Source organism: Microcebus murinus, unplaced genomic scaffold (genome assembly GCF_040939455.1).
Source record: "Microcebus murinus isolate Inina unplaced genomic scaffold, M.murinus_Inina_mat1.0 scaf023_hap2_Mmur4.0, whole genome shotgun sequence".
Classification (NCBI taxonomy): domain Eukaryota; kingdom Metazoa; phylum Chordata; class Mammalia; order Primates; family Cheirogaleidae; genus Microcebus; species Microcebus murinus.
Window position 1 is genome coordinate 207088 of NW_027438969.1, and position 22116 is coordinate 229203.

General features: G+C 63.3%; 5 pseudogenes; all 5 read right to left on the reverse strand.

Annotated features, from left to right (window-relative positions):
• Positions 1–3505: 3505 nt before the first annotated feature.
• LOC142867932 (uncharacterized) lies at positions 3506–3628 on the reverse strand (annotated as a pseudogene).
• Positions 3629–7106: 3478 nt separating this feature from the next.
• LOC142867933 (uncharacterized) lies at positions 7107–7229 on the reverse strand (annotated as a pseudogene).
• A 3797-nt stretch (positions 7230–11026) lies between these two features.
• Positions 11027–11145, reverse strand: LOC142867969 (uncharacterized; annotated as a pseudogene).
• A 3847-nt stretch (positions 11146–14992) lies between these two features.
• Positions 14993–15111, reverse strand: LOC142867970 (uncharacterized; annotated as a pseudogene).
• Positions 15112–18958: 3847 nt separating this feature from the next.
• Positions 18959–19077, reverse strand: LOC142867971 (uncharacterized; annotated as a pseudogene).
• Between the last annotated feature and the right edge of the window lie 3039 nt (positions 19078–22116).

The following is a 22116-nucleotide window of genomic DNA, read 5'->3' on the forward strand; positions in this document are numbered from 1 at the left end:
GGCGGAGGGCGCCCCTGCCCCGCTCAAGAAGCCGAGCCTCTCTGCGCTTCCCCGCCGCCTCCTCCCGCCCCAGGCCCCGCGCCGGGCCGGGCCTGTTGAGTTCGCCGGCCGGGTCCCGCGGGCTCCGAGGGACGGGGGTGACAGGCGGGGCGGGCAGGGAGCGGCGGGCCGGGGTTGGGGGCTGTCTCTGTATACACACACACTCACACTCACACTCACTCACTCACTCACACTCACACAAGATGCGCCTCCACGGCTGGACCCGCCAAGGTGGAGCCCTCCCAGCCCCCCTCGTCTCCTCGCCTGGCCTCCTTCACCTACCCGCTGCCCACCCCCAGCGCGTCGCCGCCGCTGACTGCGCACGCGCGCACCGGCACCGGGCGCTCGCCCTTTGACCCCAGCCAGGGGCCGCCCTCCCCCACAACCCCTTTCAGCTGTGCCCCCCGCCCTGTGGGCGGGCTGCCGCCTATTCCCCCGGGCCAGGGCTGGGGCACAGCGCAAGGGGGAGGGGAGCGAGTGTATGGGGCATCTCTCTCTGGGGATGTGTCCCATGGGTGGGGTGGGGTGGGGTGGGGTGGCGTGGTTTGTGGGGCGCTGAAGAAATCAGTCCCCTCCATCTCCTACCTCTGGAAAACGCCCAAGCCCTTGGAGAACTGCCGGCACCGCTACCGTGGGGGCCGGGACCCTCCTCTGTGTCCTCCTGTGGCCCGGTCCAAGGGGCCTGGGCCTGGCCGGGGCTGCATTGGACCCCGACCACCCTGGCGTGTGGACTCGCTAAAAATCGGCGATTAGATATTGGATTCCAGCTTCCTTGAGGTCATTTCACTAATGAGTGCACCGGAAAGAGTTTCCTAATCCATCTGTGAGGGTGGCAACTGAAAGAGAATTTGAAAGCTGACAGAATAGGCGAGGGAAGGCATAGGAGATTTCCACACCCAGCAAGGAAGACTTTCCCGAAATGGAAGAAAGAAAGGAGCAAACAGAGACACCGGTAGCCCGCCCGGAAAAGAGTCTGCCCCTGAGAGAAAGTACCCTGACCAGGTTCACCCGTGGGTGGGTGGCCAGCTAGCGGCATTCAGAAGAGCGAGGCCCGCAGTCTGTGCGGAAGACACCTGCACTCGGGTGTGTGTGGCGGCACGATTCACAAGCAGCTCCAGATGTTAAACCAAGGAGAAGCCAGGGAGTTCCCAACGCCCCAGGTGTCCTCAGCCCACGACTGGCTGCTGTGGGAATGCGAAGCCCGGCTCCTTGTCTCAGAGCGGCACAACCAGGAGGTGTGACGTACACCCCGGGGTTCCCAGGAGGATCAGGCTGAAGCTGGGACTTGGCCTCAAAGTGTCCCCTCGCATGGCCACCCCCTTCCCCTTCCTGCTCCTCTACTCCTGGTGCCCCTCCATCCAGGGGCCAGACCTTAAAGAGTCACCGCAAGAGAATCCTGGTCCCCAAGGAGCCTTCTGGGGGACCGGTGCTGAGAGAGGTTGTGGGCATGGCCCGCTGGGGCTCTGCCCGACCCAGGGCTGAGAGATGCAACCTCCCAGCTCTGGGTCCCTGCAGGAAGCGTTGGCAAGCACAGGGCCGGTCCTCCAAAGGCCCAGGTGCAGGGAGCCCAGGCCAAGCAGCCTGTGGAAGAAGCCACTTGCCCTGCCACCCCGGGAACACGACTGCAGGCCCCGGCCCTTCCCACCTCCTCCTCCTCCTCCTCTTCCCCCCCCGCCCCCCCCCCGACATGGCACAGGGCTCAGAGACACCTCAGACTCTTGCTACCCAAAGTGCAAAGGGCATCAGTTGCTCCTCTAACCCCCCCCCCCCCCCCCGCCCAGCAGACCGCGTTGTCCAGCCAGCCCCCGGGCCTCCCTGGGGTGCCCAGCACAAAAGCGCAGACACCCACCGGACCCTCAATCTCAGCTTTCGGATGTTTTTGCCACTCTAAGGACCCGCAGGCCAGCTGGGCCTTCGGGCAGGACAGAGAGCCCCGGAATCCGACGTGGAGAGCTGCGTGTACGTCCCCATCAGGAGGCGGTCCCCACCTCCGCGACTCTCCCCTTGCGGGGAGCGGCAGCCGCAGGGCCTCAGGGAAGACACCAGGCTGGGTCCCCGCGGCACAGCGGGGGCCCCGCACGCGACTTAGGGACGGCTGCTGGAGACTGCTGCGGCCACCCTGCTGCCGGGTTTCTGGAGGGCTTCCTGGAAGCAGCGTCCACACCAAGCCCTTGGAAGGCCCAGGCGACGGAGGAGCCGGTCAGGCAGGGGCCGAGGACGGTGAGAGGCCGGACGGGCGGGAAGGAGCATGTCAGGCAGGGGCAGAGGACGGTGACAGGCCGGGCGGGAAGGAGCCGGTCAGGCGGGGGCCCGGGACAGTGACGGGCCTGGGCCTGGCCGGGGAGGAGTGCGTCAGGCAGGGGCAGAGGACACGGGCTGGGTAAGGGTTAGGGTGACAGTTAGGGCACAATTCACACAATCGCAAAGATGTGGAAGCGACCCGAGTGCCCATCCATCCAGGAGTGCATTAATAAAATGTGGCGCGTGGACACCACGGAGTGCCATTGGGCTGTGAGGAGCAGCGGTGAGAGGGCGCCTCTCGTGTTCTCCTGGCCAGAGCTGGAACCCGTTCCAGTAAGCCAAGTATCCCAAGAATGGACACACGAGCGCCCCGTGAGCGCGCTCACCAGCAAATGGGTACGAACGGATGGACACCTAAGTGGACAGAGAGGAATCACCTTCATCATCGGGTGGGTGTCGGGCGGGTGGGGGGAGGGGAGGGGCATACACCTCCATTAGGAATGGGGTGGGTGCGCACCGACTGGGGGATGGGCGCACTTGAAGCTCTGACCCGAGGGGGGAGGCTGGGAGAGGGCAACGTACCCGACCTTAACATTGGTGCCCCCACAATACGCTGGAACAACATGAGAGGTAAATGAATAAGAACACAGGGGGGAGGGGGGCACGGGCAACACATGTCACCTGAATACTTGTACTCCCATCATCTGCTTGAAAAGAGAGAGAAAAGAAAATGCAATGAGAGAGGTAAGAGACACTTTTTAAAAATAACGACTCCAAAGAGAAAAGTAAAAGGAGGCCTGTGGAGCAGGTCTGGGTGTGACTCCGGATCTCCCAACATCAGCTGCCACCACCAAAGATTCCTACGTGGAGCCCATAGAACCCCAAAAGCAACGGGACGAGTTCTGGTCCCATACTCCCTCAAAATGACATCCTGGCCTCCTTCTGGAACTCCCTCCCCTCTCAGACTCTCAAGGTTTCCTCCAGCGTGTCGGTTCCCACAGAGCAGACCTTTGGTCTGAGACCTGACAGTCCAGATGCCACGCATGCTGCCGCGTGGCGGCGGTGTCGCGGCTTGGGACAAGAGGAGGCCCCACGGTGCGGGCTGGGGCGCCAGGCACCCCACGGCGGGCGCTGAGGGTGGGGGTGACCCCCACCCCGGGCCGCCGCCGCGCTCCCAGAAAGGGGACAGAACAAGAGGCAAAAAAAAAAAAAAAGAAGAAGAAGAAGCCTACGGCACCCGGTATTCCCAGGCGGTCTTCTCCCATCCAAGTACTAACCAGGCCCGACCCTGCTTAGCTTCCGAGACCAGAGGAGACCGGGGGGCGTTCAGGGTGGTGTGGCCCTAGACGGCGGAGGGCGCCCCTGCCCCGCTCAAGATCCCAGCGTCTCTGCGCTTCCCCGCCGCCTCCTCCCGCCCCAGGCCCCGCGCCGGGCCGGGCCTGTTGAGTTCGCCGGCCGGGTCCGGCGGGCTCCGAGGGACGGGGGTGACGGGCCGGGCCGGGCGGCCGGGGCGGGGGGCTGTCTCTCTCTCCACACACACACACTCACACTCACTCACACTCACACAAGATGCGCCTCCACGGCTGGACCCGCCAAGGTGGAGCCCTCCCAGCCCCCCTCGTCTCCTCGCCTGGCCTCCTTCACCTACCCGCTGCCCACCCCCAGCGCGTCGCCGCCGCTGACTGCGCACGCGCGCACCGGCACCGGGCGCTCGCCCTTTGACCCCAGCCAGGGGCCGCCCTCCCCCACAACCCCTTTCAGCTGTGCCCCCCGCCCTGTGGGCGGGCTGCCGCCTATTCCCCCGGGCCAGGGCTGGGGCACAGCGCAAGGGGGAGGGGAGCGAGTGTATGGGGCATCTCTCTCTGGGGATGTGTCCCATGGGTGGGGTGGGGTGGGGTGGGGTGGCGTGGTTTGTGGGGCGCTGAAGAAATCAGTCCCCTCCATCTCCTACCTCTGGAAAACGCCCAAGCCCTTGGAGAACTGCCGGCACCGCTACCGTGGGGGCCGGGACCCTCCTCTGTGTCCTCCTGTGGCCCGGTCCAAGGGGCCTGGGCCTGGCCGGGGCTGCATTGGACCCCGACCACCCTGGCGTGTGGACTCGCTAAAAATCGGCGATTAGATATTGGATTCCAGCTTCCTTGAGGTCATTTCACTAATGAGTGCACCGGAAAGAGTTTCCTAATCCATCTGTGAGGGTGGCAACTGAAAGAGAATTTGAAAGCTGACAGAATAGGCGAGGGAAGGCATAGGAGATTTCCACACCCAGCAAGGAAGACTTTCCCGAAATGGAAGAAAGAAAGGAGCAAACAGAGACACCGGTAGCCCGCCCGGAAAAGAGTCTGCCCCTGAGAGAAAGTACCCTGACCAGGTTCACCCGTGGGTGGGTGGCCAGCTAGCGGCATTCAGAAGAGCGAGGCCCGCAGTCTGTGCGGAAGACACCTGCACTCGGGTGTGTGTGGCGGCACGATTCACAAGCAGCTCCAGATGTTAAACCAAGGAGAAGCCAGGGAGTTCCCAACGCCCCAGGTGTCCTCAGCCCACGACTGGCTGCTGTGGGAATGCGAAGCCCGGCTCCTTGTCTCAGAGCGGCACAACCAGGAGGTGTGACGTACACCCCGGGGTTCCCAGGAGGATCAGGCTGAAGCTGGGACTTGGCCTCAAAGTGTCCCCTCGCATGGCCACCCCCTTCCCCTTCCTGCTCCTCTACTCCTGGTGCCCCTCCATCCAGGGGCCAGACCTTAAAGAGTCACCGCAAGAGAATCCTGGTCCCCAAGGAGCCTTCTGGGGGACCGGTGCTGAGAGAGGTTGTGGGCATGGCCCGCTGGGGCTCTGCCCGACCCAGGGCTGAGAGATGCAACCTCCCAGCTCTGGGTCCCTGCAGGAAGCGTTGGCAAGCACAGGGCCGGTCCTCCAAAGGCCCAGGTGCAGGGAGCCCAGGCCAAGCAGCCTGTGGAAGAAGCCACTTGCCCTGCCACCCCGGGAACACGACTGCAGGCCCCGGCCCTTCCCACCTCCTCCTCCTCCTCCTCTTCCCCCCCCGCCCCCCCCCCCGACATGGCACAGGGCTCAGAGACACCTCAGACTCTTGCTACCCAAAGTGCAAAGGGCATCAGTTGCTCCTCTAACCCCCCCCCCCGCCCAGCAGACCGCGTTGTCCAGCCAGCCCCCGGGCCTCCCTGGGGTGCCCAGCACAAAAGCGCAGACACCCACCGGACCCTCAATCTCAGCTTTCGGATGTTTTTGCCACTCTAAGGACCCGCAGGCCAGCTGGGCCTTCGGGCAGGACAGAGAGCCCCGGAATCCGACGTGGAGAGCTGCGTGTACATCCCCATCAGGAGGCGGTCCCCACCTCCGCGACTCTCCCCTTGCGGGGAGCGGCAGCCGCAGGGCCTCAGGGAAGACACCAGGCTGGGTCCCCGCGGCACAGCGGGGGCCCCGCACGCGACTTAGGGACGGCTGCTGGAGACTTCTGCGGCCACCCTGCTGCCGGGTTTCTGGAGGGCTTCCTGGAAGCAGCGTCCACACCAAGCCCTTGGAAGGCCCAGGCGACGGAGGAGCCGGTCAGGCAGGGGCCGAGGACGGTGAGAGGCCGGACGGGCGGGAAGGAGCATGTCAGGCAGGGGCAGAGGACGGTGACAGGCCGGGCGGGAAGGAGCCGGTCAGGCGGGGGCCCGGGACAGTGACGGGCCTGGGCCTGGCCGGGGAGGAGTGCGTCAGGCAGGGGCAGAGGACACGGGCTGGGTAAGGGTTAGGGTGACAGTTAGGGCACAATTCACACAATCGCAAAGATGTGGAAGCGACCCGAGTGCCCATCCATCCAGGAGTGCATTAATAAAATGTGGCGCGTGGACACCACGGAGTGCCATTGGGCTGTGAGGAGCAGCGGTGAGAGGGCGCCTCTCGTGTTCTCCTGGCCAGAGCTGGAACCCGTTCCAGTAAGCCAAGTATCCCAAGAATGGACACACGAGCGCCCCGTGAGCGCGCTCACCAGCAAATGGGTACGAACGGATGGACACCTAAGTGGACAGAGAGGAATCACCTTCATCATCGGGTGGGTGTCGGGCGGGTGGGGGGAGGGGAGGGGCATACACCTCCATTAGGAATGGGGTGGGTGCGCACCGACTGGGGGATGGGCGCACTTGAAGCTCTGACCCGAGGGGGGAGGCTGGGAGAGGGCAACGTACCCGACCTTAACATTGGTGCCCCCACAATACGCTGGAACAACATGAGAGGTAAATGAATAAGAACACAGGGGGGAGGGGGCACGGGCAACACATGTCACCTGAATACTTGTACTCCCATCATCTGCTTGAAAAGAGAGAGAAAAGAAAATGCAATGAGAGAGGTAAGAGACACTTTTTAAAAATAACGACTCCAAAGAGAAAAGTAAAAGGAGGCCTGTGGAGCAGGTCTGGGTGTGACTCCGGATCCCCCAACATCAGCTGCCACCACCAAAGATTCCTACGTGGAGCCCATAGAACCCCAAAAGCAACGGGACGAGTTCTGGTCCCATACTCCCTCAAAATGACATCCTGGCCTCCTTCTGGAACTCCCTCCCCTCTCAGACTCTCAAGGTTTCCTCCAGCGTGTCGGTTCCCACAGAGCAGACCTTTGGTCTGAGACCTGACAGTCCAGATGCCACGCATGCTGCCGCGTGGCGGCGGTGTCGCGGCTTGGGACAAGAGGAGGCCCCACGGTGCGGGCTGGGGCGCCAGGCACCCCACGGCGGGCGCTGAGGGTGGGGGTGACCCCCACCCCGGGCCGCCGCCGCGCTCCCAGAAAGGGGACAGAACAAGAGGCAAAAAAAAAAAAAAAGAAGAAGAAGAAGCCTACGGCACCCGGTATTCCCAGGCGGTCTTCTCCCATCCAAGTACTAACCAGGCCCGACCCTGCTTAGCTTCCGAGACCAGAGGAGACCGGGGGGCGTTCAGGGTGGTGTGGCCCTAGACGGCGGAGGGCGCCCCTGCCCCGCTCAAGATCCCAGCGTCTCTGCGCTTCCCCGCCGCCTCCTCCCGCCCCAGGCCCCGCGCCCGGCCGGGCCTGTTGAGTTCGCCGGCCGGGTCCGGCGGGCTCCGAGGGACGGGGGTGACGGGCCGGGCCGGGCGGCCGGGGCGGGCCGGGGCGGGGGGCTGTCTCTCTCTCCACACACACACACTCACACTCACTCACACTCACACAAGATGCGCCTCCACGGCTGGACCCGCCAAGGTGGAGCCCTCCCAGCCCCCCTCGTCTCCTCGCCTGGCCTCCTTCACCTACCCGCTGCCCACCCCCAGTGCGTCGCCGCCGCTGATTGCGCACGCGCGCACCGGGCGCTCGCCCTTTGACCCCAGCCAGGGGCCGCCCTCCCCCACAACCCCTTTCAGCTGTGCCCCCCGCCCTGTGGGCGGGCTGCCGCCTATTCCCCCGGGCCAGGGCTGGGGCACAGCGCAAGGGGGAGGGGAGCGAGTGTATGGGGCATCTCTCTCTGGGGATGTGTCCCATGGGTGGGGTGGGGTGGGGTGGGGTGGCGTGGTTTGTGGGGCGCTGAAGAAATCAGTCCCCTCCATCTCCTACCTCTGGAAAACGCCCAAGCCCTTGGAGAACTGCCGGCACCGCTACCGTGGGGGCCGGGACCCTCCTCTGTGTCCTCCTGTGGCCCGGTCCAAGGGGCCTGGGCCTGGCCGGGGCTGCATTGGACCCCGACCACCCTGGCGTGTGGACTCGCTAAAAATCGGCGATTAGATATTGGATTCCAGCTTCCTTGAGGTCATTTCACTAATGAGTGCACCGGAAAGAGTTTCCTAATCCATCTGTGAGGGTGGCAACTGAAAGAGAATTTGAAAGCTGACAGAATAGGCGAGGGAAGGCATAGGAGATTTCCACACCCAGCAAGGAAGACTTTCCCGAAATGGAAGAAAGAAAGGAGCAAACAGAGACACCGGTAGCCCGCCCGGAAAAGAGTCTGCCCCTGAGAGAAAGTACCCTGACCAGGTTCACCCGTGGGTGGGTGGCCAGCTAGCGGCATTCAGAAGAGCGAGGCCCGCAGTCTGTGCGGAAGACACCTGCACTCGGGTGTGTGTGGCGGCACGATTCACAAGCAGCTCCAGATGTTAAACCAAGGAGAAGCCAGGGAGTTCCCAACGCCCCAGGTGTCCTCAGCCCACGACTGGCTGCTGTGGGAATGCGAAGCCCGGCTCCTTGTCTCAGAGCGGGACAACCAGGAGGTGTGACGTACACCCCGGGGTTCCCAGGAGGATCAGGCTGAAGCTGGGACTTGGCCTCAAAGTGTCCCCTCGCATGGCCACCCCCTTCCCCTTCCTGCTCCTCTACTCCTGGTGCCCCTCCATCCAGGGGCCAGACCTTAAAGAGTCACCGCAAGAGAATCCTGGTCCCCAAGGAGCCTTCTGGGGGACCGGTACTGAGAGAGGTTGTGGGCATGGCCCGCTGGGGCTCTGCCCGACCCAGGGCTGAGAGATGCAACCTCCCAGCTCTGGGTCCCTGCAGGAAGCGTTGGCAAGCACAGGGCCGGTCCTCCAAAGGCCCAGGTGCAGGGAGCCCAGGCCAAGCAGCCTGTGGAAGAAGCCACTTGCCCTGCCACCCCGGGAACACGACTGCAGGCCCCGGCCCTTCCCACCTCCTCCTCCTCCTCCTCTTCCCCCCCCGCCCCCCCCCGACATGGCACAGGGCTCAGAGACACCTCAGACTCTTGCTACCCAAAGTGCAAAGGGCATCAGTTGCTCCTCTAACCCCCCCCCCCCGCCCAGCAGACCGCGTTGTCCAGCCAGCCCCCGGGCCTCCCTGGGGTGCCCAGCACAAAAGCGCAGACACCCACCGGACCCTCAATCTCAGTTTTCGGATGTTTTTGCCACTCTAAGGATCCGCAGGCCAGCTGGGCCTTCGGGCAGGACAGAGAGCCCCGGAATCCGACGTGGAGAGCTGGGTATACGTCCCCATGAGGATGCGGTCCCCACCTCCGCGGCTATCCCCTTGCGGGGAGCGGCAGCCGCGGGGCCTCAGAGAAGACACCAGGCTGGGCCCCCACGGCACAGCGGGAGCACGTCCCCCGCAGGCCACTTAGCGACGGCGGCCAGCCGGCGGACGGTTGGGTTGCGCGAGACGCTGCGGCTGCCCTGCTACCGGGTTCCTGGGAGGGCGTCCTGGAACCAGCGTCCACACCAAGCCCTTGGAAGGCCCAGGCGACGGAGGAGCCCCGTCAGGCAGGGGCCGAGGACGGTGACGGCCCGGGCGGGGAGGAGCGTGTCAGGCAGGGGCAGAGGACGGTGACAGGTGATAGGCCGGGCGGGAAGGAGTCAGTCAGGCAGGGGCCGTGGAGGAGACAGGCTGGGTAAGGGTTAGGGTTAGTGTCAGGTCACAAGTCACAATCGCAAAGACCTGGAAGCCACCCGAGTGCCCATCGACCCACGAGTGGGTAAATAAAATGTGGCGCGTGGACACCACGGAGTGCTATTCGGCTATGAGGAGCAGCGGTGAGGGGGCACCTCTCGTGGTTCTCCTGGCCAGAGCTGGAACCCGTTCCAGTAAGCCAAGTATCCCAAGAATGGACACACGAGCACCACGTGCTCGCGCTCACCAGCAAATGGGTACGAACCGATGGACACCTAAGTGGACACAGAGGAATCACCTTCTTCGGGTGGGTGTCGGGCGGGTGGGGGGAGGGGATGGGCATACACATCCATTAGGAATGGGGTGGGTACGCACCGACTGGGGGATGGGCGCACTTGAAGCTCTGACCCGAGGGGGGAGGCTGGGAGAGGGCAACGCACCCGACCTTAACATTGGTGCCCCCACAATATGCTGGAACAACATGAGAGGTAAATGAATAAGAACACGGGGGGGGGGGAGGGGGGCACGGGCAACACATGTCACCTTAATACTTGGACTCCCATCATCTGCTTGAAAAGAGAGAGAAAAGAAAATGCAATAATAGAGATAAGAGACACTTTTTCAAAATAATGAATCCGGCCGGGCGCTGTGGCTCACGCCTGTAATCCTAGCACTTGGGAGGCCGAGGCGGGCGGATTGCTCAAGGTCAGGAGTTCAAAACCAGCCTGAGCAAGAGCGAGACCCCGTCTCTACTATAAATAGTAAGAAATTAATTGGCCAACTGATATATATATAAAAAATTAGCGGGGCATGGTGGCGCATGCCTGCAGTCCCAGCTACCCGGGAGGCTGAGGCAGAAGGATCACTCGAGCCCAGGAGTTTGAAGTTGCTGTGAGCTAGGCTGACGCCACGGCACTCACTCTAGCCTGGGCAACAAACCGAGACTCTGTCTCAAAAAAAAAAAAAAAAAAAAATGAATCCGAAGAGAAAAGTAAAAGGAGGCCTGTGGAGCAGGTCTGGGTGTGACTCCGGATCCCCGAACATCAGGTGCCACCACCAAAGATTCCTACGTGTAGCTCATAGAACCCCAAAAGCAACGGGAGGAGTTCTGGTCACATACTCCCTCAAAATGACATCCTGGCCTTCTTCTGGAACTCCCTCCCCTCTCAGACTCTCAAGGTTTCCTCCAGCGTGTCGGCTCCCACAGAGCAGACCTTAGGTCTGAGACCTGACTGTCCAGAAGCCACGCATGCTGCCGCGTGGCGGCGGTGTCACGGCTCGGGACAAGAGGAGGCCCCACGGTGCGGGCTGGGGCGCCAGGCACCGCGGCGGGCGCTGAGGGTGGGGGTCACCCCCACCCCGGGCCGCCCCCGCACTCCCAGAAACGCTACAGAACCAGAGGCAAAAAAAAAAAAGAAGAAGCCTACGGCACCCGGTATTCCCGGGCGGTCTCCCATCCAAGTTCTAACCAGGCCCGACCCTGCTTAGCTTCCGAGACCAGACGGGATCGGGCGCGTTCGGGGTGGTGTGGCCGTGGACGGCGGAGGGCGCCCCTGCCCCGCTCAAGAAGCCGAGCCTCTCTGCGCTTCCCCGCCGCCTCCTCCCGCCCCAGGCCCCGCGCCGGGCCGGGCCTGTTGAGTTCGCCGGCCGGGTCCCGCGGGCTCCGAGGGACGGGGGTGACAGGCGGGGCGGGCAGGGAGCGGCGGGCCGGGGTTGGGGGCTGTCTCTGTATACACACACACTCACACTCACACTCACTCACTCACACTCACACTCACACAAGATGCGCCTCCACGGCTGGACCCGCCAAGGTGGAGACCTTCAAGCCCCCCTCCTCTCCTTGCCTGGCCTCCTTCACCTCCCCGCCCCCCACCCCCAGCGCGCCGGGGCCGCTGACTGCGCACGGGCGGGAGGGGCGGGGGGCTCGCCCTTTGACCCCAGCCAGGGGCGGCCCTCCCCCACAACCCCTTTCAGCTGCGCCCCCCACCCTGTGGCCCGGCGGCCGCCTATTCCCCGGGGCCAGGGCTGGGGCACAGCGCACGGGGGAGGGGAGCCAGTGTATGGGGCGTCTCTCTCTCTCTCGGGATGTGTCCCATGGGTGGGGTGGGGTGGCGTGGTTTGTGGGGCGCTGAAGAAATCAGTCCCCTCCATCTCCTCCCTCTGGAAAACACCCAAGCCCTTGGAGAACTGCCCGCACCGCTACCGTGGGGGCCGGGACCCTCCTCTGTGTCCTCCTGTGGCCCAGTCCAAGGGGCCTGGGCCTGGCCGGGGCTGCATTGGACCCCAACCACCCTGGCGTGTGGACTCGCTAAAAATCGGCGATTAGATATTGGATTCCAGCGTCATTGAGGTCATTTCACTAATGAGTGCACCGCAAAGAGTTTCCTAATCCATCTGTGAGGGTGGCAACCGAAAGAGAATTTTAGAGCTGACAGAATAGGCGAGGAAAGGCATAGGAGATTTCCACACCCAGTAAGGAAGCCTTTCCCGAAATGGAAGAAAGAAAGGAGCAAACAGAGACACCGGTAGCCCGCCCGGATGAGAGTCTGCCCCCGAGAGAAAGTACCCTGACCAGGTTCACCCGTGGGTGGGTCGCGAGCTAGCGGCATTCAGAAGAGCGAGGCCCGCAGTCTGTGCAGAAGACACCTGCACTCGGGTGTGTGTGGCGGCACAATTCACAAGCAGCTCCAGATGTTAAACCAAGGAGAAGCCAGGGAGTTCCCAACGCCCCAGGTGTCCTCAGCCCACGACTGGCTGCTGTGGGAATGCGAAGCCCGGCTCCTTGTCTCAGAGCGGGGCAACCAGGAGGTGTGATGTCCACCCCGGGGTTCCCAGGAGGATCAGGCTGAAGCTGGGACTTGGCCTCAAAGTGTCCCCTCGCATGGCCACCCCCTTCCCCTTCCTGCTCCTCTACTCCTGGTGCCCCTCCATCCAGGGGCCAGACCTTAAAGAGTCACCCGCAAGAGAATCCTGGTCCCAAAGGAGCCTTCTGGGGGACCCCTGCTGAGAGAGGTTGTGGGCATGGCCCGCTGGGGCTCTGCCCGACCCAGGGCTGAGAGATGCAACCTCCCAGCTCTGGGTCCCTGCAGGAAGTGTTGGCAAGCACAGGGCCAGTCCTCCAAAGGCCCAGGTGCAGGGAGCCCAGGCCAAGCAGCCTGTGGAAGAAGCCACATGCTGTGCCACCCCGGGGAACACGACTGCAGGCCACGGCCCTTCCCACCTCCTCCTCCTCCACCTCCTCCTCCTCCTCCTCCTCCTCCTCCTCCTCCTCCTCCCACCCCGCCCCCGCCCCCGCCCCCACATGGCACAGGGCCCAGAGACACCTCAGACACTTGCTACCCAAAGTGCAAAGGGCATCAGTTGCTCCTCCAAACCCCCCCCCCCAGCCCAGCAGACCGCGTTGTCCAGTCAGCCCCCGGGCCTCCCTGGGGTGCCCAGCACAAAAGTGCAGACACCCACCGGACCCTCAATCTCAGTTTTCGGATGTTTTTGCCACTCTAAGGATCCGCAGGCCAGCTGGGCCTTCTGGCAGGACAGAGAGCCCCGGAATCCGACGTGGAGAGCTGGGTATACATCCCCATGAGGAGGCGGTCCCCACCTCCGCGGCTATCCCCTTGCGGGGAGCGGCAGCCGCGGGGCCTCAGAGAAGACACCAGGCTGGGCCCCCACGGCACAGCGGGAGCACGTCCCCCGCAGGCCACTTAGCGACGGCGGCCAGCCGGCGGACGGTTGGGTTGCGCGAGACGCTGCGGCCGCCCTGCTACCGGGTTCCTGGGAGGGCGTCCTGGAACCAGCGTCCACACCAAGCCCTTGGAAGGCCCAGGCGACGGAGGAGCCCCGTCAGGCAGGGGCCGAGGACGGTGACGGCCCGGGCGGGGAGGAGCGTGTCAGGCAGGGGCAGAGGACGGTGACAGGTGATAGGCCGGGCGGGAAGGAGTCAGTCAGGCAGGGGCCGTGGAGGAGACGGGCTGGGTAAGGGTTAGGGTTAGTGTCAGGGCACAAGTCACAATCGCAAAGACCTGGAAGCCACCCGAGTGCCCATCGACCCACGAGTGGGTAAATAAAATGTGGCGCGTGGACACCACGGAGTGCTATTCGGCTATGAGGAGCAGCGGTGAGGGGGCACCTCTCGTGGTTCTCCTGGCCAGAGCTGGAACCCGTTCCAGTAAGCCAAGTATCCCAAGAATGGACACACGAGCACCACGTGCTCGCGCTCACCAGCAAATGGGTACGAACCGATGGACACCTAAGTGGACACAGAGGAATCACCTTCTTCGGGTGGGTGTCGGGCGGGTGGGGGGAGGGGATGGGCATACACATCCATTAGGAATGGGGTGGGTACGCACCGACTGGGGGATGGGCGCACTTGAAGCTCTGACCCGAGGGGGGAGGCTGGGAGAGGGCAACGCACCCGACCTTAACATTGGTGCCCCCACAATATGCTGGAACAACATGAGAGGTAAATGAATAAGAACACGGGGGGGGGGGAGGGGGGCACGGGCAACACATGTCACCTTAATACTTGGACTCCCATCATCTGCTTGAAAAGAGAGAGAAAAGAAAATGCAATAATAGAGATAAGAGACACTTTTTCAAAATAATGAATCCGGCCGGGCGCTGTGGCTCACGCCTGTAATCCTAGCACTTGGGAGGCCGAGGCGGGCGGATTGCTCAAGGTCAGGAGTTCAAAACCAGCCTGAGCAAGAGCGAGACCCCGTCTCTACTATAAATAGTAAGAAATTAATTGGCCAACTGATATATATATAAAAAATTAGCGGGGCATGGTGGCGCATGCCTGCAGTCCCAGCTACCCGGGAGGCTGAGGCAGAAGGATCACTCGAGCCCAGGAGTTTGAAGTTGCTGTGAGCTAGGCTGACGCCACGGCACTCACTCTAGCCTGGGCAACAAACCGAGACTCTGTCTCAAAAAAAAAAAAAAAATGAATCCGAAGAGAAAAGTAAAAGGAGGCCTGTGGAGCAGGTCTGGGTGTGACTCCGGATCCCCGAACATCAGGTGCCACCACCAAAGATTCCTACGTGTAGCTCATAGAACCCCAAAAGCAACGGGAGGAGTTCTGGTCACATACTCCCTCAAAATGACATCCTGGCCTTCTTCTGGAACTCCCTCCCCTCTCAGACTCTCAAGGTTTCCTCCAGCGTGTCGGCTCCCACAGAGCAGACCTTAGGTCTGAGACCTGACTGTCCAGAAGCCACGCATGCTGCCGCGTGGCGGCGGTGTCACGGCTCGGGACAAGAGGAGGCCCCACGGTGCGGGCTGGGGCGCCAGGCACCGCGGCGGGCGCTGAGGGTGGGGGTCACCCCCACCCCGGGCCGCCCCCGCACTCCCAGAAACGCTACAGAACCAGAGGCAAAAAAAAAAAAGAAGAAGCCTACGGCACCCGGTATTCCCGGGCGGTCTCCCATCCAAGTTCTAACCAGGCCCGACCCTGCTTAGCTTCCGAGACCAGACGGGATCGGGCGCGTTCGGGGTGGTGTGGCCGTGGACGGCGGAGGGCGCCCCTGCCCCGCTCAAGAAGCCGAGCCTCTCTGCGCTTCCCCGCCGCCTCCTCCCGCCCCAGGCCCCGCGCCGGGCCGGGCCTGTTGAGTTCGCCGGCCGGGTCCCGCGGGCTCCGAGGGACGGGGGTGACAGGCGGGGCGGGCAGGGAGCGGCGGGCCGGGGTTGGGGGCTGTCTCTGTATACACACACACTCACACTCACACTCACTCACTCACACTCACACTCACACAAGATGCGCCTCCACGGCTGGACCCGCCAAGGTGGAGACCTTCAAGCCCCCCTCCTCTCCTTGCCTGGCCTCCTTCACCTCCCCGCCCCCCACCCCCAGCGCGCCGGGGCCGCTGACTGCGCACGGGCGGGAGGGGCGGGGGGCTCGCCCTTTGACCCCAGCCAGGGGCGGCCCTCCCCCACAACCCCTTTCAGCTGCGCCCCCCACCCTGTGGCCCGGCGGCCGCCTATTCCCCGGGGCCAGGGCTGGGGCACAGCGCACGGGGGAGGGGAGCCAGTGTATGGGGCGTCTCTCTCTCTCTCGGGATGTGTCCCATGGGTGGGGTGGGGTGGCGTGGTTTGTGGGGCGCTGAAGAAATCAGTCCCCTCCATCTCCTCCCTCTGGAAAACACCCAAGCCCTTGGAGAACTGCCCGCACCGCTACCGTGGGGGCCGGGACCCTCCTCTGTGTCCTCCTGTGGCCCAGTCCAAGGGGCCTGGGCCTGGCCGGGGCTGCATTGGACCCCAACCACCCTGGCGTGTGGACTCGCTAAAAATCGGCGATTAGATATTGGATTCCAGCGTCATTGAGGTCATTTCACTAATGAGTGCACCGCAAAGAGTTTCCTAATCCATCTGTGAGGGTGGCAACCGAAAGAGAATTTTAGAGCTGACAGAATAGGCGAGGAAAGGCATAGGAGATTTCCACACCCAGTAAGGAAGCCTTTCCCGAAATGGAAGAAAGAAAGGAGCAAACAGAGACACCGGTAGCCCGCCCGGATGAGAGTCTGCCCCCGAGAGAAAGTACCCTGACCAGGTTCACCCGTGGGTGGGTCGCGAGCTAGCGGCATTCAGAAGAGCGAGGCCCGCAGTCTGTGCAGAAGACACCTGCACTCGGGTGTGTGTGGCGGCACAATTCACAAGCAGCTCCAGATGTTAAACCAAGGAGAAGCCAGGGAGTTCCCAACGCCCCAGGTGTCCTCAGCCCACGACTGGCTGCTGTGGGAATGCGAAGCCCGGCTCCTTGTCTCAGAGCGGGGCAACCAGGAGGTGTGATGTCCACCCCGGGGTTCCCAGGAGGATCAGGCTGAAGCTGGGACTTGGCCTCAAAGTGTCCCCTCGCATGGCCACCCCCTTCCCCTTCCTGCTCCTCTACTCCTGGTGCCCCTCCATCCAGGGGCCAGACCTTAAAGAGTCACCCGCAAGAGAATCCTGGTCCCAAAGGAGCCTTCTGGGGGACCCCTGCTGAGAGAGGTTGTGGGCATGGCCCGCTGGGGCTCTGCCCGACCCAGGGCTGAGAGATGCAACCTCCCAGCTCTGGGTCCCTGCAGGAAGTGTTGGCAAGCACAGGGCCAGTCCTCCAAAGGCCCAGGTGCAGGGAGCCCAGGCCAAGCAGCCTGTGGAAGAAGCCACATGCTGTGCCACCCCGGGGAACACGACTGCAGGCCACGGCCCTTCCCACCTCCTCCTCCTCCACCTCCTCCTCCTCCTCCTCCTCCTCCTCCTCCTCCTCCTCCCACCCCGCCCCCGCCCCCGCCCCCACATGGCACAGGGCCCAGAGACACCTCAGACACTTGCTACCCAAAGTGCAAAGGGCATCAGTTGCTCCTCCAAACCCCCCCCCCCCAGCCCAGCAGACCGCGTTGTCCAGTCAGCCCCCGGGCCTCCCTGGGGTGCCCAGCACAAAAGTGCAGACACCCACCGGACCCTCAATCTCAGTTTTCGGATGTTTTTGCCACTCTAAGGATCCGCAGGCCAGCTGGGCCTTCTGGCAGGACAGAGAGCCCCGGAATCCGACGTGGAGAGCTGGGTATACATCCCCATGAGGAGGCGGTCCCCACCTCCGCGGCTATCCCCTTGCGGGGAGCGGCAGCCGCGGGGCCTCAGAGAAGACACCAGGCTGGGCCCCCACGGCACAGCGGGAGCACGTCCCCCGCAGGCCACTTAGCGACGGCGGCCAGCCGGCGGACGGTTGGGTTGCGCGAGACGCTGCGGCCGCCCTGCTACCGGGTTCCTGGGAGGGCGTCCTGGAACCAGCGTCCACACCAAGCCCTTGGAAGGCCCAGGCGACGGAGGAGCCCCGTCAGGCAGGGGCCGAGGACGGTGACGGCCCGGGCGGGGAGGAGCGTGTCAGGCAGGGGCAGAGGACGGTGACAGGTGATAGGCCGGGCGGGAAGGAGTCAGTCAGGCAGGGGCCGTGGAGGAGACGGGCTGGGTAAGGGTTAGGGTTAGTGTCAGGGCACAAGTCACAATCGCAAAGACCTGGAAGCCACCCGAGTGCCCATCGACCCACGAGTGGGTAAATAAAATGTGGCGCGTGGACACCACGGAGTGCTATTCGGCTATGAGGAGCAGCGGTGAGGGGGCACCTCTCGTGGTTCTCCTGGCCAGAGCTGGAACCCGTTCCAGTAAGCCAAGTATCCCAAGAATGGACACACGAGCACCACGTGCTCGCGCTCACCAGCAAATGGGTACGAACCGATGGACACCTAAGTGGACACAGAGGAATCACCTTCTTCGGGTGGGTGTCGGGCGGGTGGGGGGAGGGGATGGGCATACACATCCATTAGGAATGGGGTGGGTACGCACCGACTGGGGGATGGGCGCACTTGAAGCTCTGACCCGAGGGGGGAGGCTGGGAGAGGGCAACGCACCCGACCTTAACATTGGTGCCCCCACAATATGCTGGAACAACATGAGAGGTAAATGAATAAGAACACGGGGGGGGGGAGGGGGGCACGGGCAACACATGTCACCTTAATACTTGGACTCCCATCATCTGCTTGAAAAGAGAGAGAAAAGAAAATGCAATAATAGAGATAAGAGACACTTTTTCAAAATAATGAATCCGGCCGGGCGCTGTGGCTCACGCCTGTAATCCTAGCACTTGGGAGGCCGAGGCGGGCGGATTGCTCAAGGTCAGGAGTTCAAAACCAGCCTGAGCAAGAGCGAGACCCCGTCTCTACTATAAATAGTAAGAAATTAATTGGCCAACTGATATATATATAAAAAATTAGCGGGGCATGGTGGCGCATGCCTGCAGTCCCAGCTACCCGGGAGGCTGAGGCAGAAGGATCACTCGAGCCCAGGAGTTTGAAGTTGCTGTGAGCTAGGCTGACGCCACGGCACTCACTCTAGCCTGGGCAACAAACCGAGACTCTGTCTCAAAAAAAAAAAAAAAATGAATCCGAAGAGAAAAGTAAAAGGAGGCCTGTGGAGCAGGTCTGGGTGTGACTCCGGATCCCCGAACATCAGGTGCCACCACCAAAGATTCCTACGTGTAGCTCATAGAACCCCAAAAGCAACGGGAGGAGTTCTGGTCACATACTCCCTCAAAATGACATCCTGGCCTTCTTCTGGAACTCCCTCCCCTCTCAGACTCTCAAGGTTTCCTCCAGCGTGTCGGCTCCCACAGAGCAGACCTTAGGTCTGAGACCTGACTGTCCAGAAGCCACGCATGCTGCCGCGTGGCGGCGGTGTCACGGCTCGGGACAAGAGGAGGCCCCACGGTGCGGGCTGGGGCGCCAGGCACCGCGGCGGGCGCTGAGGGTGGGGGTCACCCCCACCCCGGGCCGCCCCCGCACTCCCAGAAACGCTACAGAACCAGAGGCAAAAAAAAAAAAGAAGAAGCCTACGGCACCCGGTATTCCCGGGCGGTCTCCCATCCAAGTTCTAACCAGGCCCGACCCTGCTTAGCTTCCGAGACCAGACGGGATCGGGCGCGTTCGGGGTGGTGTGGCCGTGGACGGCGGAGGGCGCCCCTGCCCCGCTCAAGAAGCCGAGCCTCTCTGCGCTTCCCCGCCGCCTCCTCCCGCCCCAGGCCCCGCGCCGGGCCGGGCCTGTTGAGTTCGCCGGCCGGGTCCCGCGGGCTCCGAGGGACGGGGGTGACAGGCGGGGCGGGCAGGGAGCGGCGGGCCGGGGTTGGGGGCTGTCTCTGTATACACACACACTCACACTCACACTCACTCACTCACTCACACTCACACAAGATGCGCCTCCACGGCTGGACCCGCCAAGGTGGAGCCCTCCCAGCCCCCCTCGTCTCCTCGCCTGGCCTCCTTCACCTACCCGCTGCCCACCCCCAGCGCGTCGCCGCCGCTGACTGCGCACGCGCGCACCGGCACCGGGCGCTCGCCCTTTGACCCCAGCCAGGGGCCGCCCTCCCCCACAACCCCTTTCAGCTGTGCCCCCCGCCCTGTGGGCGGGCTGCCGCCTATTCCCCCGGGCCAGGGCTGGGGCACAGCGCAAGGGGGAGGGGAGCGAGTGTATGGGGCATCTCTCTCTGGGGATGTGTCCCATGGGTGGGGTGGGGTGGGGTGGGGTGGCGTGGTTTGTGGGGCGCTGAAGAAATCAGTCCCCTCCATCTCCTACCTCTGGAAAACGCCCAAGCCCTTGGAGAACTGCCGGCACCGCTACCGTGGGGGCCGGGACCCTCCTCTGTGTCCTCCTGTGGCCCGGTCCAAGGGGCCTGGGCCTGGCCGGGGCTGCATTGGACCCCGACCACCCTGGCGTGTGGACTCGCTAAAAATCGGCGATTAGATATTGGATTCCAGCTTCCTTGAGGTCATTTCACTAATGAGTGCACCGGAAAGAGTTTCCTAATCCATCTGTGAGGGTGGCAACTGAAAGAGAATTTGAAAGCTGACAGAATAGGCGAGGGAAGGCATAGGAGATTTCCACACCCAGCAAGGAAGACTTTCCCGAAATGGAAGAAAGAAAGGAGCAAACAGAGACACCGGTAGCCCGCCCGGAAAAGAGTCTGCCCCTGAGAGAAAGTACCCTGACCAGGTTCACCCGTGGGTGGGTGGCCAGCTAGCGGCATTCAGAAGAGCGAGGCCCGCAGTCTGTGCGGAAGACACCTGCACTCGGGTGTGTGTGGCGGCACGATTCACAAGCAGCTCCAGATGTTAAACCAAGGAGAAGCCAGGGAGTTCCCAACGCCCCAGGTGTCCTCAGCCCACGACTGGCTGCTGTGGGAATGCGAAGCCCGGCTCCTTGTCTCAGAGCGGCACAACCAGGAGGTGTGACGTACACCCCGGGGTTCCCAGGAGGATCAGGCTGAAGCTGGGACTTGGCCTCAAAGTGTCCCCTCGCATGGCCACCCCCTTCCCCTTCCTGCTCCTCTACTCCTGGTGCCCCTCCATCCAGGGGCCAGACCTTAAAGAGTCACCGCAAGAGAATCCTGGTCCCCAAGGAGCCTTCTGGGGGACCGGTGCTGAGAGAGGTTGTGGGCATGGCCCGCTGGGGCTCTGCCCGACCCAGGGCTGAGAGATGCAACCTCCCAGCTCTGGGTCCCTGCAGGAAGCGTTGGCAAGCACAGGGCCGGTCCTCCAAAGGCCCAGGTGCAGGGAGCCCAGGCCAAGCAGCCTGTGGAAGAAGCCACTTGCCCTGCCACCCCGGGAACACGACTGCAGGCCCCGGCCCTTCCCACCTCCTCCTCCTCCTCCTCTTCCCCCCCCGCCCCCCCCCCGACATGGCACAGGGCTCAGAGACACCTCAGACTCTTGCTACCCAAAGTGCAAAGGGCATCAGTTGCTCCTCTAACCCCCCCCCCCCCCCCCCCCGCCCAGCAGACCGCGTTGTCCAGCCAGCCCCCGGGCCTCCCTGGGGTGCCCAGCACAAAAGCGCAGACACCCACCGGACCCTCAATCTCAGCTTTCGGATGTTTTTGCCACTCTAAGGACCCGCAGGCCAGCTGGGCCTTCGGGCAGGACAGAGAGCCCCGGAATCCGACGTGGAGAGCTGCGTGTACGTCCCCATCAGGAGGCGGTCCCCACCTCCGCGACTCTCCCCTTGCGGGGAGCGGCAGCCGCAGGGCCTCAGGGAAGACACCAGGCTGGGTCCCCGCGGCACAGCGGGGGCCCCGCACGCGACTTAGGGACGGCTGCTGGAGACTGCTGCGGCCACCCTGCTGCCGGGTTTCTGGAGGGCTTCCTGGAAGCAGCGTCCACACCAAGCCCTTGGAAGGCCCAGGCGACGGAGGAGCCGGTCAGGCAGGGGCCGAGGACGGTGAGAGGCCGGACGGGCGGGAAGGAGCATGTCAGGCAGGGGCAGAGGACGGTGACAGGCCGGGCGGGAAGGAGCCGGTCAGGCGGGGGCCCGGGACAGTGACGGGCCTGGGCCTGGCCGGGGAGGAGTGCGTCAGGCAGGGGCAGAGGACACGGGCTGGGTAAGGGTTAGGGTGACAGTTAGGGCACAATTCACACAATCGCAAAGATGTGGAAGCGACCCGAGTGCCCATCCATCCAGGAGTGCATTAATAAAATGTGGCGCGTGGACACCACGGAGTGCCATTGGGCTGTGAGGAGCAGCGGTGAGAGGGCGCCTCTCGTGTTCTCCTGGCCAGAGCTGGAACCCGTTCCAGTAAGCCAAGTATCCCAAGAATGGACACACGAGCGCCCCGTGAGCGCGCTCACCAGCAAATGGGTACGAACGGATGGACACCTAAGTGGACAGAGAGGAATCACCTTCATCATCGGGTGGGTGTCGGGCGGGTGGGGGGAGGGGAGGGGCATACACCTCCATTAGGAATGGGGTGGGTGCGCACCGACTGGGGGATGGGCGCACTTGAAGCTCTGACCCGAGGGGGGAGGCTGGGAGAGGGCAACGTACCCGACCTTAACATTGGTGCCCCCACAATACGCTGGAACAACATGAGAGGTAAATGAATAAGAACACAGGGGGGAGGGGGGCACGGGCAACACATGTCACCTGAATACTTGTACTCCCATCATCTGCTTGAAAAGAGAGAGAAAAGAAAATGCAATGAGAGAGGTAAGAGACACT